The following is a 26,927-nucleotide window of genomic DNA, read 5'->3' on the forward strand; positions in this document are numbered from 1 at the left end:
TCGTCGTAGCTGTGTTGGGAAACAACCAGAGCTCCATCCGCTACTAGAAAGCACAGAAACTCAAATCGTTATAGCTGGCCAAAGCAGGAGATAAGATCAGCAGAAATGATTACAATTGACCTAATAGTATTGAGAAAGAATAGGTTGAATAGCGTTAGTCTTCGAGCGTTTGTGCTGTTAGAAGTGATTTATCTTGTGGTGAAATCGAAGTTGACAGTTTCTGTGAGTTAGTATGGGTGGACGTTATACTTGACAAAAGGAGAAAATTAATAATTGGTTCCTTTTACTGCTCCCTCCCCCACCCACCCTACTCAGATGATTCCGTTACCGAACAGTTCAAAGTAATCTTGTGTCCCATTTCAAATAGGTATTCCACTCACAAAATTATAGTTGGTGGGGTCTTCAAAAAGGCCGTCCAAAGGCAGAAAACGTCGTCCGAAATCGTACTGAATGTTTTCTCTGAAAATTGCTTCGAATAAATCGTTCAGAATCCCACGCGAAGTGTAGCTGATTGCGAAAACACACTTTATCTCTTAGCAACAAACAGTCCTGAGCAAATAGGAAGCATCATGACGGAGGCAGGGATTAGTGACCACAAGGCTGTTGAAGCTAGATTGAATACCGTAACATCCGAACTCGCCAAAAATAAACGCAAAATACATCTACTTAAAAAAGCAGGTTAAAGTTCGCTTGGCGCCTCCCTAAGAGACAGTCTCCACTCCTTACAATCTGAACATGTCAGCGCACACCAGATGTGGGTTAAATTCAAAGGAATAGTGTCGACGACAATTGACACAGTACAAACCGAATAAATCAATAAGAGTTACACAAAACAGGTCAGAGTACTGTTGCAGAAGCAACAGAAGAAGCAAGCCAAACTTAAAAGAACGTAAAATCAACAAGATTGGCGTTATTTTACAGAATATCGAAACTTAGCGCGGACTTCAGTGCAAGATGCTTTTCATAGTTTCCACAACGGAACTCCGTCTCGAAATCTGGCAAAAAATCCAAAGAGATTCTGGTCATATGTAAAGTACACCCGCGGCAGGACATAATCAATACCTTCACTGTGCGACAGCAATAGTAACGTTACTGACTATAGTGCCCCACTAAAGCAGAGTTAATGAATACGGTTTTCGGAAAGTCTTTCACCAAAGAGGACGAAGCAAATATTCCATAATTTGAATCAAGAACAACTGCAACATAAGTAAATAGAAATCGGTGTCCTCGGTGTAATGAAGCAGTTTCAATTACTTAATAAAGGCAAGGTCTTCGGTCCAGATTGTATACCACTTAGGTTACTTTCAGAGTATGCTGTTATAATATCGCCATAGCATACTTAGCAATCATGTACAGTCGCTCGCTCGACGGAAGATCCGTACTTAAAGACTGGAAAGTTGCACGTGTCACACCAAAACACAAGAAGGAAAACAGGAATAATCCGCTGGATTACAGACTTATACCACTAACGTCGATTTTCAGTAGGATTTTGCTGTGTTCGAACATTACGAATTACCTCGAAGAAAACGATTTATTGACAAATAGTCACACGGATTCAGAAAATGTCGTTCTTGTGAAACACAATTTGCTCTTTAATCACACGAAGCAATAAGTGTTGTCGAAAGGGGAGCTCAAATTGATTCCATGTTTCTAGATTTCCAGAAGGCTTTTGACACCGTCCCTCACAAGCGGCTTGAAATCAAACTGTATGCCTACAGAGTATCGTCGCCGTTGTGCAACTGGATTTGTGATTTCCTAACACAAAGGTCACAGTCCGTAGTAAATGGCGGAAAGTAATCTAGTGAAACAGAAGTGATATCTAGCTTTCTGCAAAGAAGTTTCATAGGTCCTCTGTTGTTCCTAGTATGTACAAACGATTTAGGATACAATCTGAGCAGCCATCTTAGATTGCAATACCAATACCGAAATGATTTAGACAAGATTTCTGTGAGGTGCAAAAAGTGACCATTGACTCTAAATAATGACAAGCGTAAGGTCATTAACATGAGGACTAAAAGCAATTCTCTAAATTTAAAGGCTGTCAATTCAAAATACTTATGGATTACAGTTACGAATAACTTATAGGCTACTGGAACGATCACATAGACAATCTTGTGGGGAAAGCGAATCAAAGACTGCGATTTATTGACAGAATACTTACAAGACGCAGCAGGTCTACTAAAGAGACTGCCTACATTACGATTGTCCTTTTCTGGAGTATTGCTGTGCGGTGTGCGATCCGCATCAGACGACGGAGGAAATCGAAAAGTTCAAAGAAGGGCAGCTCGTTTTGTATTATCGCGAAATATGGGAGAGAGTACCACGGATATGATATACGAATTGCGATGGAAATAGTTAATCAAAGTCGTTTTTCTCATGAAATTTGTATCACCAACCTTTTCCTCCGAATGTGAAAATATTCTGTTGGTGCCATCCTATATGGGGAGAAATGATCATTTTAAGACAATAAGAGAAATTAGAGCTCATGAGGAAATATTTAACCGTTCGATTTTCTTGCTCGATTTCTAAGGGGGAACAGTAGAGAAATACCTTGAAGGCGGCTCAGTGAATCCTCTGCCAGCCCCTTAATGGTGAATTGCAGAGTAGTCATGTAGACGTAGGTGTAGATATACATATGGGAAAAGACTACCACTGCCGACTGCACCTGTGGCTTTCCAAGACAGACTATCAGACATAATGTTGAGAAGTGCCCTGGAAATCCATATCCTGGAAACTCCTCTGACTTCTTGGACACTGCAGCAGATGAGATCCGCTATACAAATAATATGTCTGTAAATTTGCAGGTTATGTACATATTTTACTTGTTTTTCTAAAGTGATGTTTAGTTGCCATATAATTAACAATAATAGTAACAATAATACATGTACTCTGTTTCTAACTGTAATGCTTGTCTTATAGTGTTAATGTTTCAAGGTAAGATTATACCTCTAAATGAGTAGATTAAGACAGCAGTTTCAATTTTTAAATCCGGTCAATAATTATGTGAAATACTGAAAATCAAATATCAAATTTTTGTTATGGCTTGGAGCTGCAACTCATACATGTAATGTGAACCAGAACTCCATCGACAAACTTTCATATGTCTTCAGACATGCCTTCTGAGTATTTTGATATAAAGAACCTACAGCCTCCAGCGGCTCGTTAAAGAGTAATTATGTAATTATGGTAATTCGGTTTGTTACCTCTATCACCCTCGTTTCTATGAAAATACTTTCGCAACAGTGAAGAAGCAATAACCAATACTTCCGAGGGTTGACTCAAAAGTAATGCCTCCACCTTCCTTAATTGGGTTTGGACGGGAATATTTTAATAAATCAAACGCAGAAATAATCCTTAAAATGTGATATTTAATTACCAATATTCACTTTTCCACATAATCACCAGCCAATAGGATACATTTCTGCCAACGATGAACAAGTTTTCTGAAGCCGTCAAGGAAGAAGTCGACACACTTTCCGCACCGACAGTCTCACAGTTCTCTTAACGTCTTCATCAGAAGCATAATGATGTGTCCGCAGATGGTCTTTCGTGATCGGGAACAGATAGAAGTCGGGCGGTACTAAATCTGGACTGTATGGAGGATGCCGCACGGAGGTGAGATTCAGTCTCTGAAGTTCTGCTGTGGTGGTACGTGAAGTGTGTGGTTTGGCATTGTCATACTGCAGGAAAACATTTCCCTTTTCCTTTCGGACCCTTGTTAGCCGTCGTTTCAGAGTTCGCAGCGTTGTGATGTAACGCTCTGACTTTATTGTTGTTCCACGATCAAGGAAATCAACATGGATAACACCATCTGCGTCCCAGAACACTGTGGCCATGATTTTTCCAGCTGAGGGCTGCGTCTTGAATTTCTTTTTCTGGGGCGAGTCTTTGTGTCGATATTCTATAGACTGACGTTACGTCTCCAGGTCGTAATGGTGTACCCACGTTTCGTCTCCTGTCACAATAGAATAGAGAAAGGCGTCACCTTCATTCTCGTAACGCGAGAGGAGTTCCTGGCAGATTTCAAGTCTGCACACTTTCATTTCAGGAGATAGCATCCGGGGTACCCATCGTGCATAGATGTTCCGATAGTCAAGCAAAGCAATAATGTGACCCACACGTTCTTGTGAAATGCCGATTGTGCTTGCAGTTTCTCTCTGAGTGATACGAGGATCGTCCTGATTCAATCTGTCAACATTTTGCTTACGAAACTCGGTGGTTGCTATTACAGGACGTTCAACTGTTTGTCACGTAGGTCTGATGTTTCCGCCTCAACATCTTTAAACTTCCTCGCCCAACGACGCACAGTACTCACATCAACACAATCACCACAAACTGCTTTCACTCTCTCATGAATCTCCTTTGGGGTGACACCTTCTACTGTCAAGAATTCAATGACTGCACGTTGCTTAAATCGCATTGACCGACCGTCCGCGCAGGGTTCCATACTTTGCACTGTAACAACACAACCGTTCAATGCTAGGGCTTCCCGCCAACTGGAGCTGCAGAGAAAAGGCTATGGAACAAGCCAGTACCTATCGCTTACCGATGCTCCCAACTGTTGAAGAGTTACGAAGGTGGAGGCATTACTTTTCAGTCAACTCTCGTACAACACACAGTACAGATTAGTGCAACAATCCTCAAACGAAACAAGTACACTTTTATCATAATGTGTTCAGTCTGTTCTGTCAGTGCACTGTGTAGTATGTAACAAATGCAGAACTGTTTCCTTACAGGCTGATACGACCGTCTCGATACTTAGAAGCGCATCGCTGATGCAAAGATTTTAGCCGCCTACCGGTGGACGGGGGCGCGCACCCCTGCGAAAACCTCTTAAGGCTTCGCGGATCGAACAAGTGGTAATCAGTTCACCTCCTGATGCTACCAATGGCTCCTCAAAATCAATCCTACCAAAAGACAATAATTATAGGCCGAACCACCCACAGCTTCCGCCACGACGACTTTTACGTTGCCATTTATGACCATCCTGTCCAGTTAACCAACACACTAAAATATTTTAGACAAACACGTGATCACAGACTAACATGGAAGCCCCAATTTCAACAGAAAGCTCAGAGTGTCTAAAATTACTAGAACTACCATGTGGCCAAATACAGGGATTGCACCTTTCCACAGTCCTCCACGCCTATAAATCCCTGACCCGGCCCATCCCCTGGTATGCAAATTTGGAATGGAGTTCCACTCCTCCCTCCTTTATCACTAGCTACAGATCCTCGAATGCCTTGCATTCTGCGTAGCCTTTCGAATCCGCTTCCCCACCTGCATCACCTACCAACTTATAAAATTTTCTTCCCTCCCCTTCCATGTTGAACACCTCCAAATGTCCTACGTTACCCACAAGCTCTACACTACCCACCCCCTGCTCACTGATGCTGGTACTCTGCCACACCTCTACCACCACATTCCTCCAACATTACACTTTCCACATTCTCTCCCTTTCCGACCGTGAAATCCAGCCTGGTATGTACACCTGTCCTATCGCATCTAAACAGAACTCACCCCACTTTCCCTGGTCTGGGATCCCTTCCTCTCCACTCCCCTCCACCAACATGCTAAGGCTTGGTCCGGAACAGCATTCCTCCACCAAACATCCACCCACACAAGCCCTACCGAGCTGCTACTTTCCCATGACACTCCTCTTCCTGGCAGTCTATGCCCACTCATCATTTCATGCATGCCTCTGTCTTAATTAGTCAACAAATCTCAAATCGCCCTTTCAATTTTTAACTTATGCAAATGCCCCTCTTTCTTTTATCTTTTACTTAACGTATCCTCTTTTTATACATTTTAAATTATGCAATTGAATCTATGTCTTTTTATTGTGTCAAACGCCCGCCCCTGGTAGCTGAGTGGTCAGCGCGACGGAATGTCATACCTAACGGCCCGGATTCGATTCCCGGCTGGGTCGGAGATTTTCTCCACTCAGGGACTGGATGTTGTATTGTCCGTAACATCGTCATTTCATCCCCATCGACAAGCAAGTCGCCGAAGTGGCGTCAACTCGAAAGACTTGCACCAGAAGAACGGTCTACCCGACGGGAGGCCCTAGCCACAAGGCATTTCCATTATGTCAAACATTCACTTGTCAATCACCGTGTCCAGTTTTATAATTTGTCTTACACTTTGTACTCTCATGTGGCTGAAGAGCAGTGATTTATATTTGCTTGCAGCGCAACCCCCGCCCATATGGGGTGAGAGGAATGAAGTGACAATAAAGAAAAAAAATAGAACAAGCAAGTGGTCGGTTGCAGGACACAGGGGCGTTGATTCTAAGCTCGGCAGCAATCATTTTGGCGTCGTTGAGGTCACGTGGTGGATCACTGGGCTTGTGTTGCCAACAAGCTAGGTGTTTTGGAATATGCCGACGACGTGTCTAGTCGCTTGTGGATGGGCAGGTCATTGCGTTGGCTATGAAGTGACACCCATGGACTTGTGTACAGGACCTCGTTCTGATATCGGTGAACCTTTTTGTTCAGTCTGTTTGAGCTGAGATTCCTGGAGTCGTTCACTTTCAGACTACATTTATTTGGGGTTCCTTGTGATTCTGCAGAACTGCATGCGCTCGCTCGTGCGGTTTTTTTGTTTAAAAAAGGGCGCACGAGCACCATGTGCACATGGTGGAATTATTAGCGACAAATTCTTTGTTTTTTTGTCTAAGTAGCCGAATTGACGTGCTCTCAGGGAACATTCAAGTTGCGTAGTCCTTAACTGTGTCTTTCTCCTGTTGTAAAAGCCTATGAAAATTGGTTGGCATTAAGCATGGACATGAGGCAAGGGTGTGACGGAGCAGGCAAGGTTTTAGACCTGCGGTCGTACATAACCGGTGGTGCCTCTGTAGCCCTGTAGCTGCGGTAACTTTGACTTGTAAGTAGGCTGTTTAGGATTTTATGTTGGTAAAGCCACGTAGCGCTCTGTGTTAAAATCGCTGACTGCACTGTGTGCAGTCTGTAGCTCTTGTTGTTGGAAGTTATTGGTCTGTGAAGTGTTGGACAGTTGGATGTGAACAGCCCGTAGCGTTGGAGAGTTGGAGGTGGGTCGCCAGCAGTGGTGGATGTGGGGAGAGAGATGCCAGAGTTCTGAGACATTTATATGAGCGGACGATCTGGACGTGTATCAGAAAAAGAAATTTGTTAAACTACAAAAAGGTACGGCCAAACTTTCAGGAAACATTCCTCAAACAAAAATAAAGAAAAGATGTTATGTGGACATGTGTCCGGAAACGCTTAATTTCCATGTTAGAGCTCATTTTAGTTTCGTCAGTATGTACTGTACTTCCTCGATTCACCGCCAGTTGGCCCATTTGAAGGAAGGTAATGTTGACTTCGGTGCATGTGTTGACATGCAACTCATTGCTCTACAGTACTAGCATCAAGCACATCAGTACGTTGCATCAACAGGTTAATGTTCATCATGAACGTGGTTTTGCAGTCAGTGCAATGTTTACAAATGCGGAGTTGGCAGATGCCCATTTGATGTATGGTTTAGCACGGGGCAATAGCCGTGGCGCGGTACGGTACGTTTGTATCGAGACAGATTTCCAGAATGAAGCTGTCCCGACAGGAAGACGTTCGAAGGAATTGATCGGCGTCTTAGGGAGCACGGAACATTCCGGCCTATGACCCGCGACTGGGGAAGACCTTGAACGACGAGGATACCTGCAATGGACGAGGCAATTCTTCGTGCAGTTGACGATAACCCTAATGTCACCGTCAGAGAAGTTGCTGCTGTACAAGGTAACGTTGACCACGTCACTGTATGGAGAGTGCTACGGGAGAACCAGTTGTTTCCGTACCATGTACAGCGTGTACAGGCACTATCAGCAGCTGATTGGCCTCCACGGGTACACTTCTGCGAATGGTTCATCCAACAATGTGCCAATTCTCATTTCTGTGCAGATGTTCTCTTTACGGATGAGGGTTCATTCCAACGTGATCAAATTGTAAATTTTCACAAGCAATATGTATGGACTGACGAGCATCCGCACGCTGTTGTGCAATCACGTCATCAACACAGATTTTCTGTTAACGTTTGGGCAGGCATTGTTGATGATGTCTTGATTGGGCCCCATGTTCTTCCACCTACGCTCAATGGAACACGTTATCATGATTTCGTACGGGATACTCAACCTGTGCTGCTAGAACATGTGCCTTTACAAGTACGACACAACATGTGGTTCATGCACGATGGAGCTCTTGCACATTTCAGTCGAAGTGTTCGTACGCTTCTCAACAACAGATTCGGTGAGCGATGGACTGGCAGAGGCGGACAATTCCATGGCCTCCACGCTCTCCTGACCTCAACCCTCCTGACTTTCATTTATGGGGGCATTTGAAAGCTCTTGTCTACGCAACCCCGGTACCAAATGTAGAGACTCTTCGTGCTCGTATTGTGGACGGCTGTGATACAATACGCCATTCTCCAGGGCTGCATCAGAGCATCAGGGATTCCATGCGACAGACGGTGGATGAATGTATCCTCGCTAACGGAGGACATTTTGAACATTTCCTGTAACAAAGTGTTTGAAGTCACGCTGGTACGTTCTGTTGTGTGTGTTTCCATTCCATGATTAATGTGATTTGAAGAGAAATAATAACATGAGCCCTAACATGGGAAGTAAGCGTTTCCGGACACATGTCCACATAACATATTTTCTTTCTTTGTGTGTGAGGAATGTTTCCTGAAAGTTTGACCGTACCTTTTTGTAACACCCTGTATATAACTTTTGAACACTCTTAAGGTAAATACATTGTTTGTTCTCTATCAAAATCTTTCATAACTACACTCCTGGAAATTGAAATAAGAACACCGTGAATTCATTGTCCCAGGAAGGGGAAACTTTATTGACACATTCCTGGGGTCAGATACATCACATGATCACTCTGACAGAACCACAGGCACATAGACACAGGCAACAGAGCATGCACAATGTCGGCACTAGTACAGTGTATATCCACTTTTCGCAGCAATGCAGGCTGCTATTCTCCCATGGAGACGATCGTAGAGATGCTGGATGTAGTCCTGTGGAACGGCTTGTCATGCCATTTCCACCTGGCGCCTCAGTTGGACCAGCGTTCGTGCTGGACGTGCAGACCTCGTGAGACGATGCTTCATCCACTCCCAAACATGCTCAATGGGGGACAGATCCGGAGATCTTGCTGGCCAGGGTAGTTGACTTACACCTTCTAGAGCACGTTGGGTGGCACGGGATACATGCGGACGTGCATTGTCCTGTTGGAACAGCAAGTACCCTTGCCGGTCTAGGAATGGTAGAACGATGGGTTCGATGACAGTTTGGATGTACCGTGCACTATTCAGTGTCCCCTCGACGATCACCAGTGGTGTACGGCCAGTGTAGGAGATTGCTCCCCACACCATGATGCCGGGTGTTGGCCCTGTGTGCCTCGGTCGTATGCAGTCCTGATTGTGGCGCTCAGCTGCACGGCGCCAAACACGCATACGACCATCATTGGCACCAAGGCAGAAGCGACTCTCATCGCTGAAGACGACACGTCTCCATTCGTCCCTCCATTCACGCCTGTCGCGACACTACTGGAGGCGGGCTGCACGATGTTGGGGCGTGAGCGAAAGACGGCCTAACGGTGTGCGGGACCGTAGCCCAGCTTCATGGAGACGGTTGCGAATGGTCCTCGCCGATACCCCAGGAGCAACAGTGTCCCTAATTTGCTGGGAAGTGGCGGTGCGGTCCCCTACGGCACTGCGTAGGATCCTACGGTCTTGGCGTGCATCCGTGCGTCGCTGCGGTCCGGTCCCAGGTCGACGGGCACGTGAACCTTCCGCCGACCACTGGCGACAACATCGATGTACTGTGGAGACCTCACGCCCCACGTGTTGAGCAATTCGGCGGTACGTCCACCCGGCCTTCCGCATGCCCACTATACGCCCTCGCTCAAAGTCCGTCAACTGCACATACGGTTCACGTCCACGCTGTCGCGGCATGCTACCAGTGTTAAAGACTGCGATGGAGCTCCGTATGCCACGGCAAACTGGCTGACACTGACGGCGGCGGTGCACAAATGCTGCGCAGCTAGCGCCATTCGACGGCCAACACCGCGGTTCCTGGTGTGTCCGTTGTGCCGTGCGTGTGATCATTGCTTGTACAGCCCTCTCGCAGTGTCCGGAGCAAGTATGGTGGGTCTGACACACCGGTGTCAATGTGTTCTTTTTTCCATTTCCAGGAGTGTATATGCCCATCAGTAGTTAGTGCCTTCAGTAGTTAGAATCTTTTATTTAGCTGGCAGTACTGGCGCTCGCTGTATTGCAGTAGTTCGAGTAACGAAGATTTTTGTGAGGAAAGTGATTCATGAAGGGCATAGGTTATTGTTAGTCTTTTGTAGGGATTATTAAAAGTCAGATTGCGTTGCGCTAAAATATTGTGTATCAGTTTAGAAATGATCAGAATAAGTAAAGAGATAACAGTCTCAGTACGTTCAGTTTCACTCTGAAGTTTGAAAATCAAGTAACGTAGAAGTTTTACCAGCACAGTCATTCTTTACATTCAAAAGGGGAAGTTTCAGGCTTTACAGGATTTAATTATTAGAATTTGTTACAGATTATGTTAGTGCAGTAGTGCATTTGCCAAATATTTTGCTGCATATTTGTAAGCTGCTGCTAATGTATCGAAGGTGCGTAAGCCCTGCGTCTAAGGTATCTTACTGGATTGTGTAGCATTCAAGGTCAGTGTGTGCCTGTGTAGGATAAGAGTTGTTAAATAAACAGTGTATCAAGGTGCTCAGAGGCTGTCAACTTCCGAATCATTGTGTTCAAGTCTGATCTGCTCCAAAGGTTGCCTTTGTTGGCCTGTCCCTGTCCTGAAGGTTCCACGGGTGCTGCTCAAGCGTTCGACCATGATAATCGCCGCAGTTTTTACTAGGGATGGGAAAAACTGACCTGTTAAATCTCATCCTGGTATTTTAGTTCTGAATAACTGGTATTTTTCGGTCTTTGTTTGGTCTCAGTTTAAGAGGTGTTCTTTTTTTTTTTACTAGAAACTGAGTTAAAGAACTGCTACATCGACTTGCCACAGCAGCAGTGCTAAAAATTTTGATTTTTAAACAAATCATTATGCTTATTTGTAAAATTTCTATTGCTTTGAAATACTGGATGTTATAGAAATTGGGAAAACCGACCAGCACTAAGTAATAACAACGCCTACGATTAGGAACTAGCCACAAACAGAAGACGTCACGGAGACAATAACGGACCTGTTACCACGTGACATGTAGGATTGCCTGGTCGAAATACAGAAATGCCGGATTGTGCGTTATCTTTAGCTGGATATTTTGCCTTAAAAGTCGGTTGGTCGGCTGATTGATTTGGGGTAGCGGACCAAACAGCTGCATCATCGGTCCCATCGGATTAGGGAAGAGTTGGGAAGCAAATCTGCCATGCCCTTTCAAAGAAAACAGACCGGCATTTGCGTGAAGTGAGTTAGAGAAATTGCGGAATACCTAAATCAGGATGGCCGGACGCGGATTTGAACCGCCGTTCTCCCGACGAAAAATCGGATTACATATTTTAAATGGAAATAGTCAGCTGGATATTTTCAATGGTTTATTAATAATCAGTTTTTTTGCGAGACCAGCCATAAACGTGCTTAATGTAAAAAACAGTCAGTAAATATCCGAATAATTTAGCAATTATAATAGCAACTTAGTGCTCCGTCTTCTTATTTGCTGAATTCCTCCTAAGATATTACATCAAAATAAACTAAAAGTTCTTCACTAAACAATCTAAAGAACAAATACTCTTCTGGAAATTAGAAGATATTCAGAAACTTTCATTTCAATTAGAATTATAAACAAATAACAATTATCTGTAGTTATGTTATTACAATTAAATGTAGTTATTTTTCGTAGTTTGTGATTGCTTCTGTTTGCTATTTATTGCGTTCATGTGTCCATTAGGCGTTCATGAAACGGAACATTCACTCGACGATGGCATTATTGATCGGAATTGCAAAGTAATATTCTGCCAATTTAATTAATCAGGAATAAAATTTTTTATTCTGCACTTGCAAATGTCATCACTGTCAGGAGCGAGCCGTGGGCATGGTGGGATAGTGCAGAGGAGGACTGAGCGGGTTGGGTGAGCATCGGTAGTTTGGCACATGTAATTCTACTTTGCCTCTCCCGCTGCCTAGCTTGGTTGACACTGTGCTTTGTGTCCATTCTCCCTAAGAAGAGAAACATAGGACACAGACGTAAGAATAGCATTGGTTGGTATAGCTATACGTCCTCATAGTATATCACCTCATTCCACCTCATATTTATTATTTAGCCGGCCGGAGTGGCCGTGCGGTTAAAGGCGCTGCAGTCTGGAACCGCAGGCCGCTACGGTCGCAGGTTCGAATCCCGCCTCGGGCATGGATGTTTGTGATGTCCTTAGGTTAGTTAGGTTTAACTAGTTCTAAGTTCTAGGGGACTAATGACCTCAGCAGTTGAGTCCCATAGTGCTCAGAGCCATTTGAACCATTTGAACCATTTATTATTTACCGAGCGAGGTGGCGCAGTGGTTAGCACACTGGACTCGCATTCGGGAGGACGGCGGTTCAATCCTGTCTCCAGCCATCCTGATTTAGGTTTTCCGTGATTTCCATAAATCGTTTCAGGCAAATGCTGGGATGGTTCCTTTGAAAGGGCACGGCCGATTTCCTTCCCAATCCTTCTCTAACCCGAGCTTGCGCTCCGTCTCTAATGACCTCGTTGTCGACGGGACGTTAAACACTGACCACCACCACCACCATCATCATATTTATTACTGGTGCTTGCGTCATTTGCTTGGAACGGGCTTTAGTTGTGCTTTCCCTACTTCACCGCTAAAAAGACTAACAAAAGCCGTATTATCTGGTAGGACACGTCCATAAAAAGTAGGACATGTCCAGCTAAAGCTAGACTCCTAGCAACCCTAATGGTGTGGCCTGTTAGAAGGTACTCGTCTATGTGCAGGGCACAAGGCTTGCTCCCAACAGGGCTATAAGATAGTTTCTCGCTGTCATCCTCGGACATCAGTTGTATTGTAGAATGGTACCACCCCTAGTTCGTCGAAGTATTTTACGTAGTGATGTAGCAAAGAAGCTCAGTGCTCCACTTACTTTAAAAGATTTAAAACGGGAGGAGGCACAACAAACTTGTGACATCTTATAAGGAGAAAACATCCACTATATTCTTTGGAAGAGAAGGTGAATTTGATTGATATAACTATAACTTAATTGACGTGCTATAAACTTGGGATAACAGCTAAAGGCTTAGTTCTGTGGCTGCTTCAGGGCGAAAATTCATACCATCAAAAAGCGATGCTGCAAGGAAGTCATCAACTTACGGCCTCTCGCTCTCGATGTTGCTGTGTCCGTCTCCGTCTCCTTCAACTTCGCAATTTTTCTTAGAGATAATGAGACAGATTTCTGTCGCAGCATCAACTTCATATCTATCGTGGTCTACTCCTTCATCTTCTTTAGAATTTCCACCTTTGTTCGAAGTCTACACTTGGTACTGGTAGTAATAGCAATGAAAAAACCGAAAATCGGTTATTTCAAAAACTGGTTATTTTGAACAGTTATAACAGTCAGGTTAAACTGAAGACGAAAACAATCGATGTAATCGAAATGTGATTGTCAGCGGCAACCGCTGTCCCTTGTGTGTACGCTGTACAGCGAGGCACCATAGACCACCTCACACGCTCAAGAATTCCAGGAGTACTACTCCCATGGCTGCGATAATCCCAGTAAGCAGGTTTGTACGAGTATCGACTGGAGTCTCATAAACCAGAACCCACATAGGTCCACAGATGAATTCCATTGGTGTCACGTCTTGTGACAGAGCTGGTCATGGAACAGGACCATTGCGACCAGCCCACTGTTGTTCAATCTACACATCTGTGCAAACGTAGTCCCCCCCCCCCCCATGGACTGTGGAACATGTTGGTTCTGAGCGGCTCGTCCAACATGTTCGACTGTGGACGGGCATGCTTCCAACACGCTTAACTGATTTGTCAGGTTAGTCGCTCAGCTCGACAGCTACTTCCAGCGTAAGCCCAACACCCAACGTGATGGGATGTGGTATGTTAACTGTCGAGTGGCTCGTCTGACACAGCCTCAGTTGTCTCTTTTTCAGCAGTGCACAGTACTGTATTTTTTCAGTATTTAACATATCAAAATGTTTACAGTAGATACAGCGAGCCAATGGAAACACAGCACTTACCGACATTTGCACAGCTGTGCACTATTTTCCGTGCAATACTTATCCAGTGCTAATTCCGGCAAGAAACCAAATGAAGTGCAGTAACTCTGTAAAGAGCCGCTGGAGACAGTCTGTCCTTTACACCAAAATATTCAGAAGGTATCCTGTTCCGGAAACGACGAGACGAACGTTATATGCAAAAATCGTTGTGAAACCCTTGACAGCGGAATCCATACATCAGTACTGTTGTTGCTACGATTTTAATGTGCTCAACTCTCAGAGATGGTAGTATGGACTAAGACAAGAAAAGCCATATCTCTTCTACTGAACAAGTGCTCAGAGCTCTTAAGGTAAGCATTTTGCAGCCCATATTTACTAGCTTTTTTCCCTTGTTTTGGTCCGTACTACCTCCTCCAAAATAGTGGAAACCAAAGAACTCTCAGTAGTAGAGATGTTTCACAGTATCATAGCTCTTAAGCCAAAAGGTTTGCATTTTAGAACCCATGTTCACTATATACTTTTTCATGTTTTTGTCCCTACCACTACATCTGAAAGTTACCTACCCTACATTCCTAGCAACAACAGTGCCGGTACATGTATTCTATAGTCAGATGTATCAAAACGATTTTCGCTTATAACTTTCGACTCGGTCGTTTCCGCACAAGGATCCTTACCTCAAATTGATACATTTACCCTTGTCCACCATCCCTAAAAATTGCAGTCATCATGGAATCACCATGTATACGCATTTTTAACGACTCGACGGTGTGGATGTTTAAAAGCAACACTCTACAAATTAATTGCAGCATTTCTCATCACAAAACCTACAGGCATGGTGGTACTACGCTTTCAGTGAACTACACTGAAGGAAATGCACGATTCAGGACTTAACGCCTGTGTCGACTACAACGGTTTGCGTTGAGAATAGCGTTAACTTCACTTACCTATTGTCTCGGCAGCGTACGTTTAGCTGGAGCGTGACGTTATCTTCCGGGTGGTGCGTCATTCAATGGCAACAGCAGCAGGACCAAAATACCTGTATTTAATGTATCTTTACCCCGTGATTTCTTGTTAAGTCTACAAAAGAGTTACATCACTGTATTCTTCATAAAGACCTGCTATTGTAACGGCAAGAAACAGAACAGTGCTATAAAAAACGAAGTTGTTGCTTTTATCTTTTATCTCTGGTGTTAATGAAGTCGCAAGAACGCATTGATTGCTGTTTGTTTCATGAGCCCATGGTTACTTTTCATCTAAGTGAAAACAGTTTAAAAATGCCCCGGATTAAGTGTATACAAATTTGCTGAACAGCAGCGGTTGTCTTGGAGGATGCTCGAAATCTTGTCTGGCAGGACGTCCTGAATTCAGTCACGAAGTTGATCCGATACTGGAATTTTGTTCACTAGATGAGAGTAGGGAACTACTTGTATGTCGAATGACTCCCAGAAGTAAAGAAACTGGCATCAGCTCTGGCACCATTGTCTACTGTTTCCTGGGTTACATGGACGAAACAGTGAGCTGAGTTTCAGGAGATCACTGTTAACGGAATCCATGTTGATTCCTTCAGAGGAGATTTTCAGTCTCCAAAAAGGTCACAATACGTGAGTATAAAACGTATTCTACAACTATACAACACTGACATCAATGATATAGGCAACGCATGTTTCCGACGATCGTTACTGATAACGGAAATGACTTGTGCTTTTTTCCAGTCTCTTAAATGGCGTCGTTCATCCGAACTGAGTAAGGTGACGCAATGATTACCACATTGGATTGGCGTTCGGGACGATAACGGTTCAGATCCAAGTCCGGTCATCCAGATTTAGGTTTTCCGTGATTTCCCTAAATCGCTCCAGGCAAATGCCGGAATGGTTTCTTCCAAAGGAAGGATAACAAACAGACCCGAACTTCTCGACTTTGTAAGCGCATAACAGTTAATCAGTGATGATAAGGCCGTTGCAGCATCCCTGAATATGGAAGTAAATAGGAACATAAAAAAAGGGAGGAAGGTTTATGTGTTTAGCAAGAGTAATAGGAGGCAGATTTTAGACTACCTAACAGATCAAAACGAAAATTTCTGTTCCGACACTGACGATGTTGAAAGTTTATGGAAAAAGTTCAAGGCAATCGTAAAATGCGTTTTAGACAGGTACGTGCCAAGTAAAACTGTGAGGGACGGGATAAACCCACCGTGGTTCAACGACAAAGTTAGGGAACTACTGCGAAAGCAAAGAGAGCTTCACTGCAAGTTTAAACGCAGCCAAAACCTCTCAGACAAACAGAAGCTAAACGATGTCAAAGTAAGCGTAAGGAGTGCTATGCGTGAAGCTTTCAGTGAATTCGAAAGTAAAATTCTATGTACCGACTAGACAGAAAACTATAGGAAGTTCTGGTCTTATATTAAATCAGTAAGTGGATCGAAACAGCATATCCAGACACTCTGGGATGATGATGGCATTGAAACAGAGGATGACATGTGTAAAGCTGAAAAACTAAACACCTTTTTCCAAAGCTGTTTCACAGAGGAAGACCGCACTGCAGTTCCTTCTCTAAATCCTCGCACAAACGAAAAAATGGCTGATATCGAAATAAGTGTCCAAGGAATAGAAAAGCAACTGGAATCACTCAACAGAGGAAAGTCCACTGGACCTGACGGGATACCAATTCGATTCTACACAGAGTACGCGAAAGAACTTGCCCCCCTCCTAACAGCCGTGTACCGCAAAACTCTAGAGGAACGGAAGGTTCCAAATGATTGGAAAAGAAGGGTCGTCGAGCAGATGCGCAAAACTATAGGCCTATATCTCTGACATCGATCCGTTGTAGAATTTTAGAACATGTTTTTTGCTCGCGTATCGTGTCATTTCTGGAAACCCAGAATCTACTCTGTAGGAATCAACATGGATTCCGGAAACAGCGATCTTGTGAGACCCAACTCGCTTTATTTGTTCATGAGACTCAGAAAATATTAGATACAGGCTCCCAGGTTAAAGGCGCTACTGTCTGGAACCGCACGACCGCTACGGTCGCAGGTTCGAATCCTGCCTCGGGCATGGATGTGTGTGATGTCCTTAGGTTAGTTCGGTTTAAGTAGTTCCAAGTTCTAGGGGACTTTTGACCACAGCAGTTGAGTCCCATAGTGCTCAGAGCCATTTGAACCATTTGAACAGGCTTCCAGGTAGATGTTATTTTCCTTGACTTCCGGAAGGCGTTCGATACAGTTCCGCACTGTCGCCTGATAAACAAAGTAAGAGCCTACGGAATATCAGACCATTTGTGTGGCTGGATTGAAGAGTTTTTAGCAAACAGAACACAGCATGTTGCTCTCAATGAAGAGACGTCTTACAAACGTTAAAGTAACCTCTGGCGTGCCACAGGGGAGTGTTATGGGATCATTGCTATTCACAATATATATAAATGACCTAGTAGATAGTGTCGGAAGTTCCATGCGGCTTTTCGCGGATGATGCTGTAGTATACAGAGAAGTTGCAGTATTAGAAAATTGTAGCGAAATGCAGGAAGATCTGCAGCGGATAGGCACTTGGTGCAGGGAGTGGCAACTGACCCTTAACCTAGACAAATGTAATGTATTGCGAATACATAGAAAGAAGGATCCTTTATTGTATGATTATATGATAGCGGAACAAACACTGGTAGCAGTTACTTCTGTAAAATATCTGGGAGTATGCGTACGGAACGATTTGAAGTGGAATGGTCATATAAAATTAATTGTTGGTAAGGCGGGTACCAGGTTGAGATTCATTGGGAGAGTCCTTAGAAAATGTAGTCCATCAGCAAAGGAGGTGGCATACAAAACACTCGTTCGACTTATACTTGAGTATTGCTCATCAGTGTGGGATCCGTACCAGGTCGGGTTGACAGAGGAGATAGAAAAGATCCAAAGAAGAGCGGCGCGTTTCGTCATAGGGTTTTTTGGTAAGCGTGATAGCGTTACGGAGATGTTTAGCAAACTCAAGTGGCAGACTCTGCAAGAGAGGCGCTCTGCATCGCGGTGTAGCTTGCTGTCCAGGTTTCGAGAGGGTGCGTTTCTGGATGAGGTATCAAATATATTGCTTCCCCCTACTTATACCTCCCGAGGAGATCATAATGTAAAATTAGAGAGATTCGAGCGCGCACGGAGGCTTTCCGGCAGTCGTTCTTCCCGCGAACCAAGCGCAACTGGAACAGGAAAGGGAGATAATGACAGTGGCACGTATAGTGCCCTCCTCACACACCGTTGGGTGGCTTGCGGAGTATAAATGTAGATGTAGAAGATTCCTTCCCCATACTTGATACAATTCGAGCCAGTGCTCTGTCTCTAATGATCTCGATGTTGACGGGACCTTAAACCCCAATCTTCCTTATTCCTTTTCGTTGGTATAAACCACTACTGGGAGTGGAGGGAAGTGCAGGAATGAATCATTTTATTTGAAGCTTCTCATTTTCAAGATTTTCGTTCCGCAAAAAATACCCATCCAGGAGGAAGAACCGGTCTGCCATAGGATATCCAACGAGTTCCTAAAACGGCTGATGTTGATGGCGAAGCGTCTTTAGTCATTTTCTGACGAAATACTGGTCTGCATTTCGTTTTCCCCTTCGTTTCCTTGTTGCTCTTATATGGAAGTCCCAATCCACGTTAAGAATCTTGCTGCCTTTCCAAGAGAAGCAGAGCTGGTGGCGTGTCAGTACCAGACAGCTCGCAGAATGCACGGGGAGGTGAGCGGCACGTGAACTTCGCGACAGCCGCTCAAGGCCTCCGGTGCTGTAATCACAGAACTCTGGACGCTGTTGTGTCATCGCTCAGGACACGCTGCCTTGAAGAGGCCGCGGCGCACGCAAAGCTGTGGCTCTGACAAGGAGACGGCGCGAGCGTGGGGTCCGGGATTTGTCCGAAATTTTGTGTGGTGAAAGAGGACCCCTAACACCTCACGTGGTTAAAATATTACGACGCACTACTCGGAAAATCCTGAGAAAAATCGATCCAAAGTTTCTTAGGTGCCTTATGAATATAAAATGTTAGTCCTCTGCCGAGCCGCTTGTCTGGCCTGCATGGTTAGTGGTCGGACCCTTACGCCAGAGGGCTCGTGTTCCGTTCCTCCTCTGGCACTTTTTTTTTCTGTTGCTTGCAAAATTGCAGCGCATTATTACAGGAGAATCGTGAAATTAATTCCCGGGAAGACTGTATAAAAATTCATTCTATAATTCCCCATCTGTTATCGTCACCAATATTCCGAGACATGATTCAATATGCCTGGTTTGCCTCAAAATTATCAGAAACTCAAAACATTTTCGTAAATGTTAATGGGGCATATTTTTATACAGATTTATTACAAACGCCCTGTGATTCTAAAAAATCCGTTTTTATATGTTGCGCAAGATGTCGCAAAAATTATTGCTTTGTTTGTTTTTACGATAATTACCACTGCGGTTCTTGTTTATAATTATTATATGTATAAAAATTGAATGTTTCCCAATCGAATTTGTTATTCTGATTAAAAACCCAATGATTCTCCTTATACACTTTACAATGAAAAACGGAAAACCCACCGCCATGAATTGTGTTGTTGGACAAAAGAAAATAATTTTTATTCATAATGTAACTAATTTGTTAAAGATAATTTAGGTTTGGGAAACTTTCTGAATAATTGGTGGAATAACAAAAGAAAATTAAACAGAAGAAAAAAAAGTGCCAGAGGAGGAATAGAACCTCTGGCGGAAGAGTCCAAGCCCTAAACATCTAGGCCAGACGGCGGCTCGGCAATGGACTAACATTTCATACTCATAAGGCACGTAAGAAACTTTGGATCGATTTTTCCCTGGATTTTCTGGGTAGTGCATCCTAATATTTTAACCACGTGACGTGTTAGGGGCCTTCTTTCACCACACAAAATTTCGGACAAATCCCTGACCCCAGGCTCGTGCCGTCTCCTTGTGAGACCACAACATAACCATGTACTTCCTTAGATTCAGAGAGTGCTTAAATACTGCTATGTTTATTTGAAGTAGCATCAACATACCCCCCCACCGCCAAATGAATCTGTGTTACTAAGCACCTAGACACGGGCATGGTACTAGTTGCAGTTTGCTATGCAACGGTTTCCATGAGCAACAAAAATTTGATTTTCAGTATTTCATATACTTATTGACAGAATTTAAAAATTTAAAATACCGCCCTGATCCAGTCATAAGAGGTCCAGTCATAACTTACAGGCTGAACAGAGTAAGTCAAGTATTACATTTAGAAGCTGTGTATATCTCGAGGCAGCGTAACTGACGACGCGCAATATACCTAGACTATATTCATCCAATATTTGAGAACGAGAGCACTCAGGTACTTTCGAAAGAAATTTACACATAATTTCTAAACATTGTGAATAGGCTGTTTAGGTTTTTATGTTGGTAACGCCACGTAACGCTCTGTATGAAAATCACTGGCTGTGCTGTGTGCAGTCTGTGGCTGGTTGGCATTGTTGGAATATTCGCTATAGTAGTGTTGGCCAGCTGGATGTGAACAGCACGTAGTGTTGCGCAGTTAAAGGTGAGCCGCCAGCAGTGAGTGGTGGATATTGGTAGAGAGATGGCAGAATTTTGATATATATATATATATATATATATATATATATATATATATATATATATATATATATGACTTTTGAACATTGTTAATGCAAATACATTGTTTGTTCTCTTTCTAAATCTTTCATTTGTTAACTATGCCTATCAGTAGTTAGTGCCTTCAGTAATTAGAATCTTTTATTCAGCTGGCAGTATTGGCGCACGCTGTATTGCAGTAGTTTGAGTAACGAAGATTTTTGTAAGATAAGTAATTCATGAAAGATATAGGTTATTGTTAGTCAGGGCCATTCTTTTGTAGGGATTATTGAAAGTCAGATTGCGTTGCGCTAAAAATATTGTGTCAGTTTAGTGCTGATCAAGATCAAATAACGTAAGGGGTATCCAAGCACAGTAATTCATAAATTTTTCTAAGGGGATGTTTCAACTTTAACAACTTTCTCTCGCTGACACCACCTCCCCTTTTAACAAAATGATGAAAGGAAAAATGTTCCTCACTTATAACATTTTCACTCTTCACGTAGTAAAACTGCAGCATCAGGCATAAGGTTTTAATTCATTACTTCTTTACTACTAACACAGTGTGCAGAAAATATCCCTATCTGTATTACTAAAGCTCTATCCCGGAACCCGGTACCATTTGCAACGTAGGGGCAACAAAATTCTATTTTGAGTATTTCGTATAATTATTAACTGAATTTATAAATTTAAGAAGATGTCGCAGTCTAGTCACTAGGAGGTATAACCTACAACTCCTGTTAAGGTTAAGGAAAGGGAAATCTAGGTTTATAGCGTTTGTAGATTACAGAAAGCTTTTGACGGTGTTGACTAGAATACTCTCTTTGAAATTCAGAAGGTAGCAGGGGTATAATACAGAGAGCGAAAAGCTGTTTACAACTTGTGCAGAAACCAGACGGAGTCGAGGGGCACGAAAGGGAAGCAGTGGTTGATAAGGGAGTGAGCAGGGATGTAGCGTATCCCCGACGTTATTCAATCTGACCACTGAGCAAGCAGTAAAGGAAACCCAAGAAAAATTTGGAGTAGGGATTAAACTCCAGGGAGAAGAAATAATAACTTTTAGATTTGCCGATGACATTGTAATTCTGCAGAGAGAGCAAGGGACTTGGAAGAGTAGTTGAACGGAATGGACAGTGCCTTGAAGGGAGGATATAAGATGAACATCAGCAAAACGAGGATAATGGAATGTAGTCGAATAAAATCAAATGAGACGGAGGGAGTTAGATTTGTAAACGAGACACTTAAAATGGTGGTAGTTTTTTGCTGCTTGGGCAGTAAAGTGACTAATGGTGTCCGAAGTAGAGAGGATTAAAATGTAGACTGGCAATGGCCAGAAAAGCGTTTCTGAAGAAGAGAAATTTCTCAACATCGAATATAGATTTAAATCTCGGGAAGTCTTTTCTGAAAGTATTTGTATAGAGTATAGCTATGTATAAAAGTGAAACATGGGCGATAAGCAGTTTAGACAAAAAGAGAAGAAATGCGTTTGAAATTTGGTGCTACAGAAGAATGCTGAAGGTTAGATGGGTGATCACGTAACTAATGAGGAGATACTGAATAGAATTGGGAAGAAAAGAAATTTGTGGCACAGTCTGACAAGGAGAAGGGATAGGTTGGTAAACACATTACGAGATATCAAGGAATCACCAATCTAGTACTGGAGGGAAGTGTGAGATGCAAACATTGTAGAGGGAGACCGAGGCATGAATACAGTAAGCAGATTCAGAAGGATAAACGTTGCAGTAGTTATTCGGAGATGAAGAGGCTTGCGCAGGATAGAGTAGCATGGAGAGTTGCATCAAACCAGTCTTCGCACTGAAGACCACAACAACAACAACAACATAATCTTATGTTGAAAATTGAACACAGTATGACACGTGATTACATTTATAAACTATTTGTCTCGCCGCAGCGTACCTGACGGGGCTCAAATACCACAGAATTCACTCATCCAATATTTTAGAATAAGACCGCATAGCGAGTTCCAACAAATTTCGACATATTTTTAAATCATTAGGGAACTCTTTCTCGCTGAACCCGCTCACAAAATGATGAAAGGGAAAAAAGGTTATCGCTTACTACATTTTCACTGTTCATGCATTCAAATTTCAGTATCAGGCATGTAATTTTAATTTATTAGTTCTTTAAGGTTCAAATGGCTCTGAGCACTATGGGACTTAACTTCTATGGTCATCAGTCCCCTAGAACTCAGAACTACTTAAACCTAACTAACCTAAGGACATCACACACATCCATGCCCGAGGCAGGATTCGAACCTGCGACCGTAGCAGTCCCGCGGTTCCGAACTGCGCGCCTAGAACCACTAGACCACCGCGGCCGGCTTAGTTCTTTAATTCTGGCTCTATTCGCAACATAGTTTGCAGACAGTATCTACATATATCGCTTTCCTGAACTTCGATGTTTCAGATGGTACCAATAAAGTTTCTGAGCTCGCTCCCTATGGCGCCCACACGTCAGGACGAGGATCAAAATGCACAATACCCAGCGAGAGGATAAGCTAATCTTAACTTTATAAATACCATACAAAAATTAGTTAATGTTTGTTCATTATTTTACAAAAACAGCACAAGTGAAATGCACCAACATATCTCTCTGCATCAGTGTTCCCACCTTCAAACTAGGCAAAAACAATACATTGCCAACTTGAGAAATATGCACCATCTGTAGCTGATATGCAGTCTGCTTGTTGCACCTGTCGATATCGTGCAGACTCTCGCAGCAACTCTCTTCTTGAGCTGAGGCAGCTTCTGTTAACCTGGCGGCTTGTCAAGTCATTCCCATGGGGTCAAACACGTCCCATGTAAGAATCACGAAGTGCGTTATGAATGAAAGTAACGTTCATATATTCTAAGTTTTTATGTGGCCAGTTATGTGGATTATAAACTTCAGTAAGCAGTCACAGACCGCAGGTGGCAGCTCCACCAGATGGAAGTCGCAAGGTGTGAGATCAGGCAGTAAGATACATGACGGGAAAAAATTCAATGAAATTTTGTGAGCTCCTCTCGGGTGCGCAGACTTGTGTGAGCGTATCGGAGAGACGCAGGAAACATTTCAGTCGTTGTCGTAATGCGGACACAGAGCGCCTTAGCTGACATCCAAAACGCCAAGATCATTGGCTTTCGGAATAAGGATTTCCAAATAGTTTGCAAACTGTTCGCATGCCGCCGTGGTTAAAGTGTGCCGTGCATGGTAAAATGGCGCTATCCAAAAGCGGCGCCGAGGCAACTGTAGTCCACCACGCGCCATAGATGACAGGAGTGAACGACAGCTACGGAAATGTGTACGGGCGCATAGAGGTGCAACTGTTGAGCAGCTGACCACCCATATGAACCAATGGCCTACCAACACCGTCTGCTCAACGACTGCTCAGCGTAGGTTGCTGCGTATGGGCCTCTGCAACAGGCGCCTGGCTAATGCGCCCAAGCTGACTACTGTTCAGTGGTAATGAAAACCGGATTTTTCACGCCGGTCCCGTAACTGGCCGTCCATTAAGTGACGACAGACGGTCTTTTCAGATGAAACGCATTTTACGCTCCATCGGAAAGACGACCATTGGCGTATGTAGCGCCGCAACAATCGCCGGAAGAGTTCAGGCCGGTGGAAGAAGTGTAGTAGTCTGGGGAATGTTTTTGTGGCATTCCCTGGGTGATGTTGTCATCGTGGAGCGCACAATGGATCAACGCAAATATGCATCTAATCTTGGAGACAACACCCACCCCTACATCAGTTTGTTTTTCGGCACGACGGCACCTACCAGCAGGACAATGCAACGTGTCACACCGCTCACAGTGTACGTGTGTGGTTAAATGAGCACCAGGATGAGTTTACCGTGCACCCATAACCACCAAATCCCCCAGATTAAAACCCAATCGAGAGTCTGTGGAAGCACCTCGATCGAGCGGTTCAAACCATGGACGCTCAACCGAGAAAGCTGGTGCAGTTGACTACGATACTGGAGTCGGCATGGCTTCACACCCCTGTCGCTACCTTCCAGAACCCCATTAACTCTCCTCCTGCACGTCCACGATGCAAAAGGTGGTTATTCAGGCTTTTCAAAGGTGGTCACATTAGAGTGACTACACCGCTTCAATGATATTCGGAGTGCCTCACAAACTGCCGGTTCTGTCTGCTTGCAACTTGTGCTGACAATATAATAACTGAAACGAGTTGAAGGGGGATGGAAGGGCTACCAACATACAGTGCAAAATGTTGTAACGGCTATCGGCGTATATTTATCAATGTTTTACTTAATCAACAGTAATTGAAACGTCGCCTTTTAAGCAGAACTAGTTGTTACTTACCAGAGTCTAGATATTTTGACATTGTGCTTCGATTGAAATACAACCTTTGCTTCAACAGGCCTTAGGAAACTTATCATGTCATTGCGAATATGAGGTTGTTCTGGTTTGCAGCACATTTTAGTAAAACTAGGCGTAACTTCTGAAAGAACAACCAAATAGGAGAACTTGAACCAGAAAAAGAAAACAAATGAAGCAAATACAACTAAGAAGATCGGTATGGAAAAGGATTGATAATTTCAAGAAATTCATGTAATGGCCGAAAGTGGTTATGTTACGAGGGGCTTTCAGTAAGTAATGCAACACTTTTTTTTCTGAAAGTATTCCTCACTGTTTTGGCTACAAAACCCTATTTTTCAACGTAATCTCCGTTCATCGCGACGGCCTTCGCCACCGTACTTGGAGGGCCTGTATTCCCGCATGGTACGACTCCACTGGTTGACGTCGGAGCCAACGTTTTGCTGCATCAGTAACATCCCCATCATCCACGTACTGGTCCCTGCGGAGTGCACCCTCCTTTGGGCCAAACAGATGGAAGTCGCAAGGTGTGAGATCAGGCAGTAAGGTACATGAGGGGAAAAATTCAATGAAGTTTTGTGAGCTCCTCTCGGGTGCGCAGACTTGTGTGAGGCCTTGCGTTGTCATGGAGAAGGAGAAGTTCAAAAATGGCTCTGAGCACTATGGGACTTAACTTCTGAGGTCATCAGTCCCCTAGAACGTAGAACTACTTAAACCTAACTAACCTAAGGACATCACACACATCCATGCCCGAGGCAGGATTCGAACCTGTGACCGTAGCGGTCGCGCGGTTCCAGTATGTAGCGCCTAGAACCGCTCGGCCACCACGCCCGGCAGAAGGAGAAGTTTATTTGTATTTTTGTAGCGACAAATTCGCTGAAGTCGTTTCTTCAATTTCCTGAACGTAGCACAATAAGCTTCAGAGTTGATCGTTGCACTAGGAGTGAGGAAAAGAAACAGAATAGCCCCTTCAGAGCCCCAGAAGATCGTTGTCATGACTTTACTGGTTGAGGGCGTGGCTTTGAATTTTTTTTATGGAGGAGAGGTGGTGTGGTGCCACTCCATGGATTGCCGTTTCGTTTCAGGTTCAGAGTGATGAACCCATGTTTCATAGCCTGTGACGATTTTCGACAAAAATTTGTCACGATCAGCCTCGTAAGGCGCAAGCAATTCCGCACAGATGGTGCTTTTTTTAGGTTTATGGTCTTCTGTTAGGCTCTTTGGAACCCAGTGGGTAGACAAGTTTAAGCATCCCAACTGGTGGACGAATGTGTTAGTACTACCAATGGAGACATCCAGTTCTGCAGCGATGTGTTCGATTGTGTTCCCTCGATCACCTCCATTGAGAGTGTCCGCACGTTCCAGCATTGCAGGAGTTACAGATGTGTGGGGCTGGGCGGCACGCGGGAGATCTGACAGCCTTGGACGACCTTGCTGGGATGGTGACACACCTCACACAAGGACTCACCTTGCTTTTGTTCGATGCTTGGTCTCTGTAGATTCTGCAAGTGCCTATGAATATCTGCGATGCTCTGGTTTTCCATCAAAAGAAACTCAATAACTGCTCTCTGCTTGGATCGCACCTCCGTCGCTGATGCTATTTTGAAAGCTACGTACAGCACAGCCACCTATCGGAACTCTATGAAACTATAGGGGCTGAAGTGGGAATATCCCACGATGTCCCACAACAATTTTTTCAGCCGCGCATTTTTCAGCCGAAATAGGCCGAGACGAAAAATTTGTTGCATTTCTTACTGAACATCCCTCATACGTCGGAACGAAT

This window comes from Schistocerca cancellata, chromosome 5 (genome assembly GCF_023864275.1).
Source record: "Schistocerca cancellata isolate TAMUIC-IGC-003103 chromosome 5, iqSchCanc2.1, whole genome shotgun sequence".
Taxonomy (NCBI): Eukaryota; Metazoa; Arthropoda; class Insecta; order Orthoptera; family Acrididae; genus Schistocerca; species Schistocerca cancellata.